This window comes from Lampetra planeri, chromosome 48, assembly GCF_965212315.1.
Source record: "Lampetra planeri chromosome 48, kcLamPlan1.2.h2, whole genome shotgun sequence".
Taxonomy (NCBI): domain Eukaryota; kingdom Metazoa; phylum Chordata; class Hyperoartia; order Petromyzontiformes; family Petromyzontidae; genus Lampetra; species Lampetra planeri.
In genome coordinates, this window is record NC_136154.1 from 6876517 (window position 1) to 6886305 (window position 9789).

Genomic DNA, 9789 nt, shown 5'->3' on the forward strand with positions numbered 1-9789 from the left:
CTCTGGTCACTGTGAACTTGAGATTAACCATCGTGGGTTCGAGATGGCCACTGTGAATTTGACACTCTGGTCACTGTGAACTTGAGATTAACATCGTGGGCTTGAGATGGCCACTGTGAATTTGACACTCTGGTCACTGTGATCTTGAGATTAACATCGTGGGCTTGAGATGGCCACTGTGAATTTGACACTCTGGTCACTGTGATCTTGAGATTACCATCGTGGGCTTGAGATGGCCACTGTGAATTTGACACTCTGGTCACTGTGAACTTGAAATTAACCATCGCGGGCTTGAGATGGCCACTGTGAATTTGACACTCTGGTCACTGTGAACTTGAAATTAACCATCGTGGGTTTGAGATGGCCACTGTGAATTTGACACTCTGGTCACTGTGATCTTGAGATTAACCATCGCGGGCTTGAGATGGCCACTGTGAATTTGACACTCTGGTCACTGTGAACTTGAGATTAACCATCGCGGGTTTGAGATGGTCACTGTGAATTTGACACTCTGGTCACTGTGAACTTGAGATTAGCATGGTGGGTTCGAGATGGCCACTGTGAATTTGACACTCTGGTCACTGTGAACTTGACGTTACCATCGTGGGTTCGAGATGGCCACTGTGAATTTGACACTCTGGTCACTGTGAACTTGAGATTAGCATGGTGGGTTTGAGATGGCCACTGTGAATTTGACACTCTGGTCACTGTGAACTTGAGATTAACCATCGTGGGTTCGAGATGGCCACTGTGAATTTGACACTCTGGTCACTGTGAACTTGAGATTAGCATGGTGGGTTTGAGATGGCCACTGTGAATTTGACACTCTGGTCACTGTGAACTTGAGATTAACCATCGTGGGTTCGAGATGGCCACTGTGAATTTGACACTCTGGTCACTGTGAACTTGAGATTAACCATCGTGGGCTTGAGATGGCCACTGTGAATTTGACACTCTGGTCACTGTGATCTTGAGATTAACCATCGTGGGTTCGAGATGGCCACTGTGAATTTGACACTCTGGTCACTGTGAACTTGAGATTAACCATCGTGGGCTTGAGATGGCCACTGTGAATTTGACACTCTGGTCACTGTGAACTTGAGATTAACCATCGTGGGTTCGAGATGGCCACTGTGAATTTGACACTCTGGTCACTGTGATCTTGAGATTACCATCGTGGGTTTGAGATGGCCACTGTGAATTTGACACTCTGGTCACTGTGAACTTGAGATTAACCATCGTGGGCTTGAGATGGCCACTGTGAATTTGACACTCTGGTCACTGTGAACTTGAGATTAGCATGGTGGGTTTGAGATGGCCACTGTGAATTTGACACTCTGGTCACTGTGAACTTGAGATTAACCATCGTGGGCTTGAGATGGCCACTGTGAATTTGACACTCTGGTCACTGTGAACTTGAGATTAACCATCGTGGGTTTGAGATGGTCACTGTGAATTTGACACTCTGGTCACTGTGAACTTGAGATTACCATCGTGGGTTTGAGATGGTCACTGTGAATTTGACACTCTGGTCACTGTGAACTTGAGATTAACCATCGTGGGTTCGAGATGGCCACTGTGAATTTGACACTCTGGTCACTGTGAACTTGAGATTAGCATGGTGGGTTTGAGATGGCCACTGTGAATTTGACACTCTGGTCACTGTGAACTTGAGATTAACCATCGTGGGCTTGAGATGGCCACTGTGAATTTGACACTCTGGTCACTGTGAACTTGAGATTAACCATCGTGGGTTCGAGATGGCCACTGTGAATTTGACACTCTGGTCACTGTGATCTTGAGATTACCATCGTGGGTTTGAGATGGCCACTGTGAATTTGACACTCTGGTCACTGTGATCTTGAGATTTTACCATCGTGGGTTTGAGATGGCCACTGTGAATTTGACACTCTGGTCACTGTGAACTTGAGATTAACCATCGTGGGTTCGAGATGGCCACTGTGAATTTGACACTCTGGTCACTGTGAACTTGAGATTAGCATGGTGGGTTTGAGATGGCCACTGTGAATTTGACACTCTGGTCACTGTGATCTTGAGATTAACATCGTGGGCTTGAGATGGCCACTGTGAATTTGACACTCTGGTCACTGTGATCTTGAGATTAACCATCGTGGGCTTGAGATGGCCACTGTGAATTTGACACTCTGGTCACTGTGAACTTGAGATTACCATCGTGGGTTCGAGATGGCCACTGTGAATTTGACACTCTGGTCACTGTGAACTTGAGATTAACCATCGTGGGTTTGAGATGGCCACTGTGAATTTGACACTCTGGTCACTGTGATCTTGAGATTAACATCGTGGGTTTGAGATGGCCACTGTGAATTTGACACTCTGGTCACTGTGAACTTGAGATTAACCATCGTGGGCTTGAGATGGCCACTGTGAATTTGACACTCTGGTCACTGTGAACTTGAGATTAGCATGGTGGGTTTGAGATGGCCACTGTGAATTTGACACTCTGGTCACTGTGAACTTGAGATTAACCATCGTGGGCTTGAGATGGCCACTGTGAATTTGACACTCTGGTCACTGTGAACTTGAGATTAACCATCGTGGGTTCGAGATGGCCACTGTGAATTTGACACTCTGGTCACTGTGAACTTGAGATTAACCATCGCGGGGTTGAGATGGCCACTGTGAATTTGACACTCTGGTCACTGTGAACTTGAGATTAACCATCGTGGGCTTGAGATGGCCACTGTGAATTTGACACTCTGGTCACTGTGAACTTGAGATTAACCATCGTGGGTTCGAGATGGCCACTGTGAATTTGACACTCTGGTCATTGTGATCTTGAGGCTACCATCGCGGGTTTGAGATGGTCACTGTGAATTTGACACTCTGGTCACTGTGAACTTGACGTTACCATCGTGGGTTTGAGATGGTCACTGTGAATTTGACACTCTGGTCACTGTGATCTTGAGATTAACATCGTGGGTTTGAGATGGCCACTGTGAATTTGACACTCTGGCCACTGTGAACTTGAGATTAACCATCGCGGGTTTGAGATGGTCACTGTGAATTTGACACTCTGGTCACTGTGAACTTGAAATTAACCATCGTGGGTTTGAGATGGCCACTGTGAATTTGACACTCTGGTCACTGTGATCTTGAGATTAACATCGTGGGTTTGAGATGGCCACTGTGAATTTGACACTCTGGTCACTGTGATCTTGAGATTACCATCGTGGGTTTGAGATGGCCACTGTGAATTTGACACTCTGGTCACTGTGATCTTGAGATTACCATCGCGGGTTTGAGATGGCCACTGTGAATTTGACACTCTGGTCACTGTGAACTTGAAATTAACCATCGTGGGTTTGAGATGGCCACTGTGAATTTGACACTCTGGTCACTGTGATCTTGAGATTAACATCGTGGGCTTGAGATGGCCATTGTGAATTTGACACTCTGGTCACTGTGATCTTGAGATTACCATCGTGGGTTTGAGATGGCCACTGTGAATTTGACACTCTGGTCACTGTGAACTTGAAATTAACCATCGTGGGTTTGAGATGGCCACTGTGAATTTGACACTCTGGTCACTGTGATCTTGAGATTAACATCGTGGGTTTGAGATGGCCACTGTGAATTTGACACTCTGGTCACTGTGATCTTGAGATTACCATCGTGGGTTTGAGATGGCCACTGTGAATTTGACACTCTGGTCACTGTGATCTTGAGATTACCATCGCGGGTTTGAGATGGCCACTGTGAATTTGACACTCTGGTCACTGTGAACTTGAAATTAACCATCGTGGGTTTGAGATGGCCACTGTGAATTTGACACTCTGGTCACTGTGATCTTGAGATTAACATCGTGGGCTTGAGATGGCCATTGTGAATTTGACACTCTGGTCACTGTGATCTTGAGATTACCATCGTGGGTTTGAGATGGCCACTGTGAATTTGACACTCTGGTCACTGTGAACTTGAGATTAACCATCGTGGGTTTGAGATGGCCACTGTGAATTTGACACTCTGGTCACTGTGATCTTGAGATTAACATCGTGGGCTTGAGATGGCCACAGTGAATTTGACACTCTGGTCACTGTGAACTTGAGATTAACCATCGTGGGTTTGAGGTGGTCACTGTGAATTTGACAATCTGGTCACTGTGAACTTGAGATTACCATCGCGGGTTTGAGATGGCCACTGTGAATTTGACAATCTGGTCACTGTGAACTTGAGATTAACCATCGTGGGTTCGAGATGGCCACTGTGAATTTGACACTCTGGTCACTGTGAACTTGAGATTAACCATCGCGGGGTTGAGATGGCCACTGTGAATTTGACACTCTGGTCACTGTGATCTTGAGATTAACATCGTTGGTTTGAGATGGTCACTGTGAATTTGACACTCTGGTCACTGTGATCTTGAGATTAACATCGTGGGTTTGAGATGGCCACTGTGAATTTGACACTCTGGTCACTGTGAACTTGAGATTAACCATCGCGGGTTTGAGATGGTCACTGTGAATTTGACACTCTGGTCACTGTGATCTTGAGATTAACCATCGCGGGTTTGAGATGGTCACTGTGAATTTGACACTGGTCACTGTGAACTTGAGATTAACCATCGTGGGCTTGAGATGGTCACTGTGAATTTGACACTCTGGTCACTGTGATCTTGAGATTACCATCGTGGGTTTGAGATGGCCACTGTGAATTTGACACTCTGGTCACTGTGAACTTGAGATTAACCATCGTGGATTTGAGATGGTCACTGTGAATTTGACACTCTGGTCACTGTGAACTTGAGATTACCATCGTGGGTTTGAGATGGCCACTGTGAATTTGACACTCTGGTCACTGTGAACTTGAGATTAACCATCGTGGGTTTGAGATGGCCACTGTGAATTTGACACTGGTCACTGTGATCTTGAGATTAACATCGTGGGCTTGAGATGGCCACTGTGAATTTGACACTCTGGTCACTGTGATCTTGAGATTAACATCGTGGGTTTGAGATGGCCACTGTGAATTTGACACTCTGGTCACTGTGAACTTGAGATTAACCATCGTGGGTTTGAGATGGCCACTGTGAATTTGACACTCTGGTCACTGTGAACTTGAGATTAGCATGGTGGGTTTGAGATGGCCACTGTGAATTTGACACTCTGGTCATTGTGAACTTGAGATTAACCATCGCGGGGTTGAGATGGTCACTGTGAATTTGACACTCTGGTCACTGTGAACTTGAGATTAACCATCGTGGGCTTGAGATGGCCACTGTGAATTTGACACTCTGGTCACTGTGAACTTGAGATTAACCATCGTGGGCTTGAGATGGCCACTGTGAATTTGACACTCTGGTCACTGTGAACTTGAGATTAACCATCGCGGGTTTGAGATGGCCACTGTGAATTTGACACTCTGGTCACTGTGAACTTGAGATTAACCATCGTGGGTTTGAGATGGCCACTGTGAATTTGACACTCTGGTCACTGTGAACTTGAGATTAACCATCGCGGGTTTGAGATGGTCACTGTGAATTTGACACTCTGGTCACTGTGAACTTGAGATTAACCATCGTGGGTTTGAGATGGTCATTGTGAATTTGACACACTGGTCATTGTGATCTTGAGGCTACCATCGCGGGTTTGAGATGGTCACTGTGAATTTGACACTCTGGTCACTGTGAACTTGACGTTACCATCGTGGGTTTGAGATGGTCACTGTGAATTTGACACTCTGGTCACTGTGATCTTGAGATTAACATCGTGGGTTTGAGATGGCCACTGTGAATTTGACACTCTGGCCACTGTGAACTTGAGATTAACCATCGCGGGTTTGAGATGGTCACTGTGAATTTGACACTCTGGTCACTGTGAACTTGAAATTAACCATCGTGGGTTTGAGATGGCCACTGTGAATTTGACACTCTGGTCACTGTGATCTTGAGATTAACATCGTGGGTTTGAGATGGCCACTGTGAATTTGACACTCTGGTCACTGTGATCTTGAGATTACCATCGTGGGTTTGAGATGGCCACTGTGAATTTGACACTCTGGTCACTGTGATCTTGAGATTACCATCGCGGGTTTGAGATGGCCACTGTGAATTTGACACTCTGGTCACTGTGAACTTGAAATTAACCATCGTGGGTTTGAGATGGCCACTGTGAATTTGACACTCTGGTCACTGTGATCTTGAGATTAACATCGTGGGCTTGAGATGGCCACTGTGAATTTGACACTCTGGTCACTGTGATCTTGAGATTACCATCGTGGGTTTGAGATGGCCACTGTGAATTTGACACTCTGGTCACTGTGAACTTGAGATTAACCATCGTGGGTTTGAGATGGCCACTGTGAATTTGACACTCTGGTCACTGTGATCTTGAGATTAACATCGTGGGCTTGAGATGGCCACAGTGAATTTGACACTCTGGTCACTGTGAACTTGAGATTAACCATCGTGGGTTTGAGGTGGTCACTGTGAATTTGACAATCTGGTCACTGTGAACTTGAGATTACCATCGCGGGTTTGAGATGGCCACTGTGAATTTGACAATCTGGTCACTGTGAACTTGAGATTAACCATCGTGGGTTCGAGATGGCCACTGTGAATTTGACACTCTGGTCACTGTGAACTTGAGATTAACCATCGCGGGGTTGAGATGGCCACTGTGAATTTGACACTCTGGTCACTGTGATCTTGAGATTAACATCGTTGGTTTGAGATGGTCACTGTGAATTTGACACTCTGGTCACTGTGATCTTGAGATTAACATCGTGGGTTTGAGATGGCCACTGTGAATTTGACACTCTGGTCACTGTGAACTTGAGATTAACCATCGCGGGTTTGAGATGGTCACTGTGAATTTGACACTCTGGTCACTGTGATCTTGAGATTAACCATCGCGGGTTTGAGATGGTCACTGTGAATTTGACACTGGTCACTGTGAACTTGAGATTAACCATCGTGGGCTTGAGATGGTCACTGTGAATTTGACACTCTGGTCACTGTGATCTTGAGATTACCATCGTGGGTTTGAGATGGCCACTGTGAATTTGACACTCTGGTCACTGTGAACTTGAGATTAACCATCGTGGATTTGAGATGGTCACTGTGAATTTGACACTCTGGTCACTGTGAACTTGAGATTACCATCGTGGGTTTGAGATGGCCACTGTGAATTTGACACTCTGGTCACTGTGAACTTGAGATTAACCATCGTGGGTTTGAGATGGCCACTGTGAATTTGACACTGGTCACTGTGATCTTGAGATTAACATCGTGGGCTTGAGATGGCCACTGTGAATTTGACACTCTGGTCACTGTGATCTTGAGATTAACATCGTGGGTTTGAGATGGCCACTGTGAATTTGACACTCTGGTCACTGTGAACTTGAGATTAACCATCGTGGGTTTGAGATGGCCACTGTGAATTTGACACTCTGGTCACTGTGAACTTGAGATTAGCATGGTGGGTTTGAGATGGCCACTGTGAATTTGACACTCTGGTCACTGTGAACTTGAGATTAACCATCGCGGGGTTGAGATGGTCACTGTGAATTTGACACTCTGGTCACTGTGAACTTGAGATTAACCATCGTGGGCTTGAGATGGCCACTGTGAATTTGACACTCTGGTCACTGTGAACTTGAGATTAACCATCGCGGGTTTGAGGTGGTCACTGTGAATTTGACACTCTGGTCACTGTGAACTTGAGATTAACCATCGTGGGCTTGAGATGGCCACTGTGAATTTGACACTCTGGTCACTGTGAACTTGAGATTAACCATCGCGGGTTTGAGGTGGTCACTGTGAATTTGACACTCTGGTCACTGTGAACTTGAGATTAACCATCGTGGGTTTGAGATGGTCATTGTGAATTTGACACACTGGTCATTGTGATCTTGAGGCTACCATCGCGGGTTTGAGATGGTCACTGTGAATTTGACACTCTGGTCACTGTGAACTTGACGTTACCATCGTGGGTTTGAGATGGTCACTGTGAATTTGACACTCTGGTCACTGTGAACTTGAGATTAACCATCGTGGGGTTGAGATGGCCACTGTGAATTTGACACTCTGGTCACTGTGAACTTGAGATTAACCATCGTGGGTTTGAGATGGCCACTGTGAATTTGACACTCTGGTCACTGTGAACTTGAGATTACCATGGTGAGGGTTTGAGATGGCCACTGTGAATTTGACACTCTGGTCACTGTGAACTTGAGATTAACCATCGTGGGTTTGAGATGGTCACTGTGAATTTGACACTCTGGTCACTGTGAACTTGAGATTAACCATCGTGGGTTCGAGATGGCCACTTTGAATTTGACACTCTGGTCACTGTGAACTTGAAATTAACCATCGTGGGTTTGAGATGGCCACTGTGAATTTGACACTCTGGTCACTGTGATCTTGAGATTAGCATGGTGGGTTTGAGATGGCCACTGTGAATTTGACACTCTGGTCACTGTGATCTTGAGATTAACCATCGTGGGTTCGAGATGGCCACTGTGAATTTGACACTCTGGTCACTGTGAACTTGAAATTAACCATCGTGGGTTTGAGATGGCCACTGTGAATTTGACACTCTGGTCACTGTGATCTTGAGATTAGCATGGTGGGTTTGAGATGGCCACTGTGAATTTGACACTCTGGTCACTGTGATCTTGAGATTAACCATCGTGGGTTCGAGATGGCCACTGTGAATTTGACACTCTGGTCACTGTGAACTTGAAATTAACCATCGTGGGTTTGAGATGGCCACTGTGAATTTGACACTCTGGTCACTGTGATCTTGAGATTAACATCGTGGGCTTGAGATGGCCACTGTGAATTTGACACTCTGGTCACTGTGAACTTGAGATTAACCATCGTGGGTTCGAGATGGCCACTGTGAATTTGACACTCTGGTCACTGTGAACTTGAGATTAGCATCGTGGGTTTGAGATGGTCACTGTGAATTTGACACTCTGGTCACTGTGAACTTGAGATTAACCATCGTGGGTTCGAGATGGCCACTGTGAATTTGACACTCTGGTCACTGTGAACTTGAGATTACCATCGTGGGTTTGAGATGGCCACTGTGAATTTGACACTCTGGTCACTGTGAACTTGAGATTAACCATCGTGGGCTTGAGATGGCCACTGTGAATTTGACACTCTGGTCACTGTGAACTTGAGATTAACCATCGTGGGTTCGAGATGGCCACTGTGAATTTGACACTCTGGTCACTGTGAACTTGAGATTAACCATCGTGGGTTCGAGATGGCCACTGTGAATTTGACACTCTGGTCACTGTGAACTTGAGATTAACATCGTGGGCTTGAGATGGTCACTGTGAGTCTGAGATGGTCACTGTGAATTTGAGATGGCCACTGTAAATTTGAGATTGCCACTGTGAGTCTGAGATGGTCACTGTGAATTTGAGATGGCCACTGTGAGTCTGAGATGGTCACTGTGAGTCTGAGATGGTCACTGTGAACTTGACACTATGAACTTGAAAGTGTGGCAACTGTGAACCTGGCACGGGTAGCCGTTTGCGACCCTGGTGCGGCCGGGTACGGGTAAGTAATCAAAACCCATTTGCGACCTCTGGTTGGTGAGTGGGTGAGTGGGTGCGTGGGTGGGTGAGTTCGTGAGTGGGTGAGTGGGTGAGCAAGTAGCTGAATTGGTGGGTGTGTGAATGAGTGGGAGAGTTTGCGATCCTGGTGCGGCCGGGTACGGGTAAGGAATCAAAACCCATTTGTGCCCTCTGGTTGGTGGGTGAGTAAGTGGGTGCGTGGGTGGGTGAGTGGGTGAG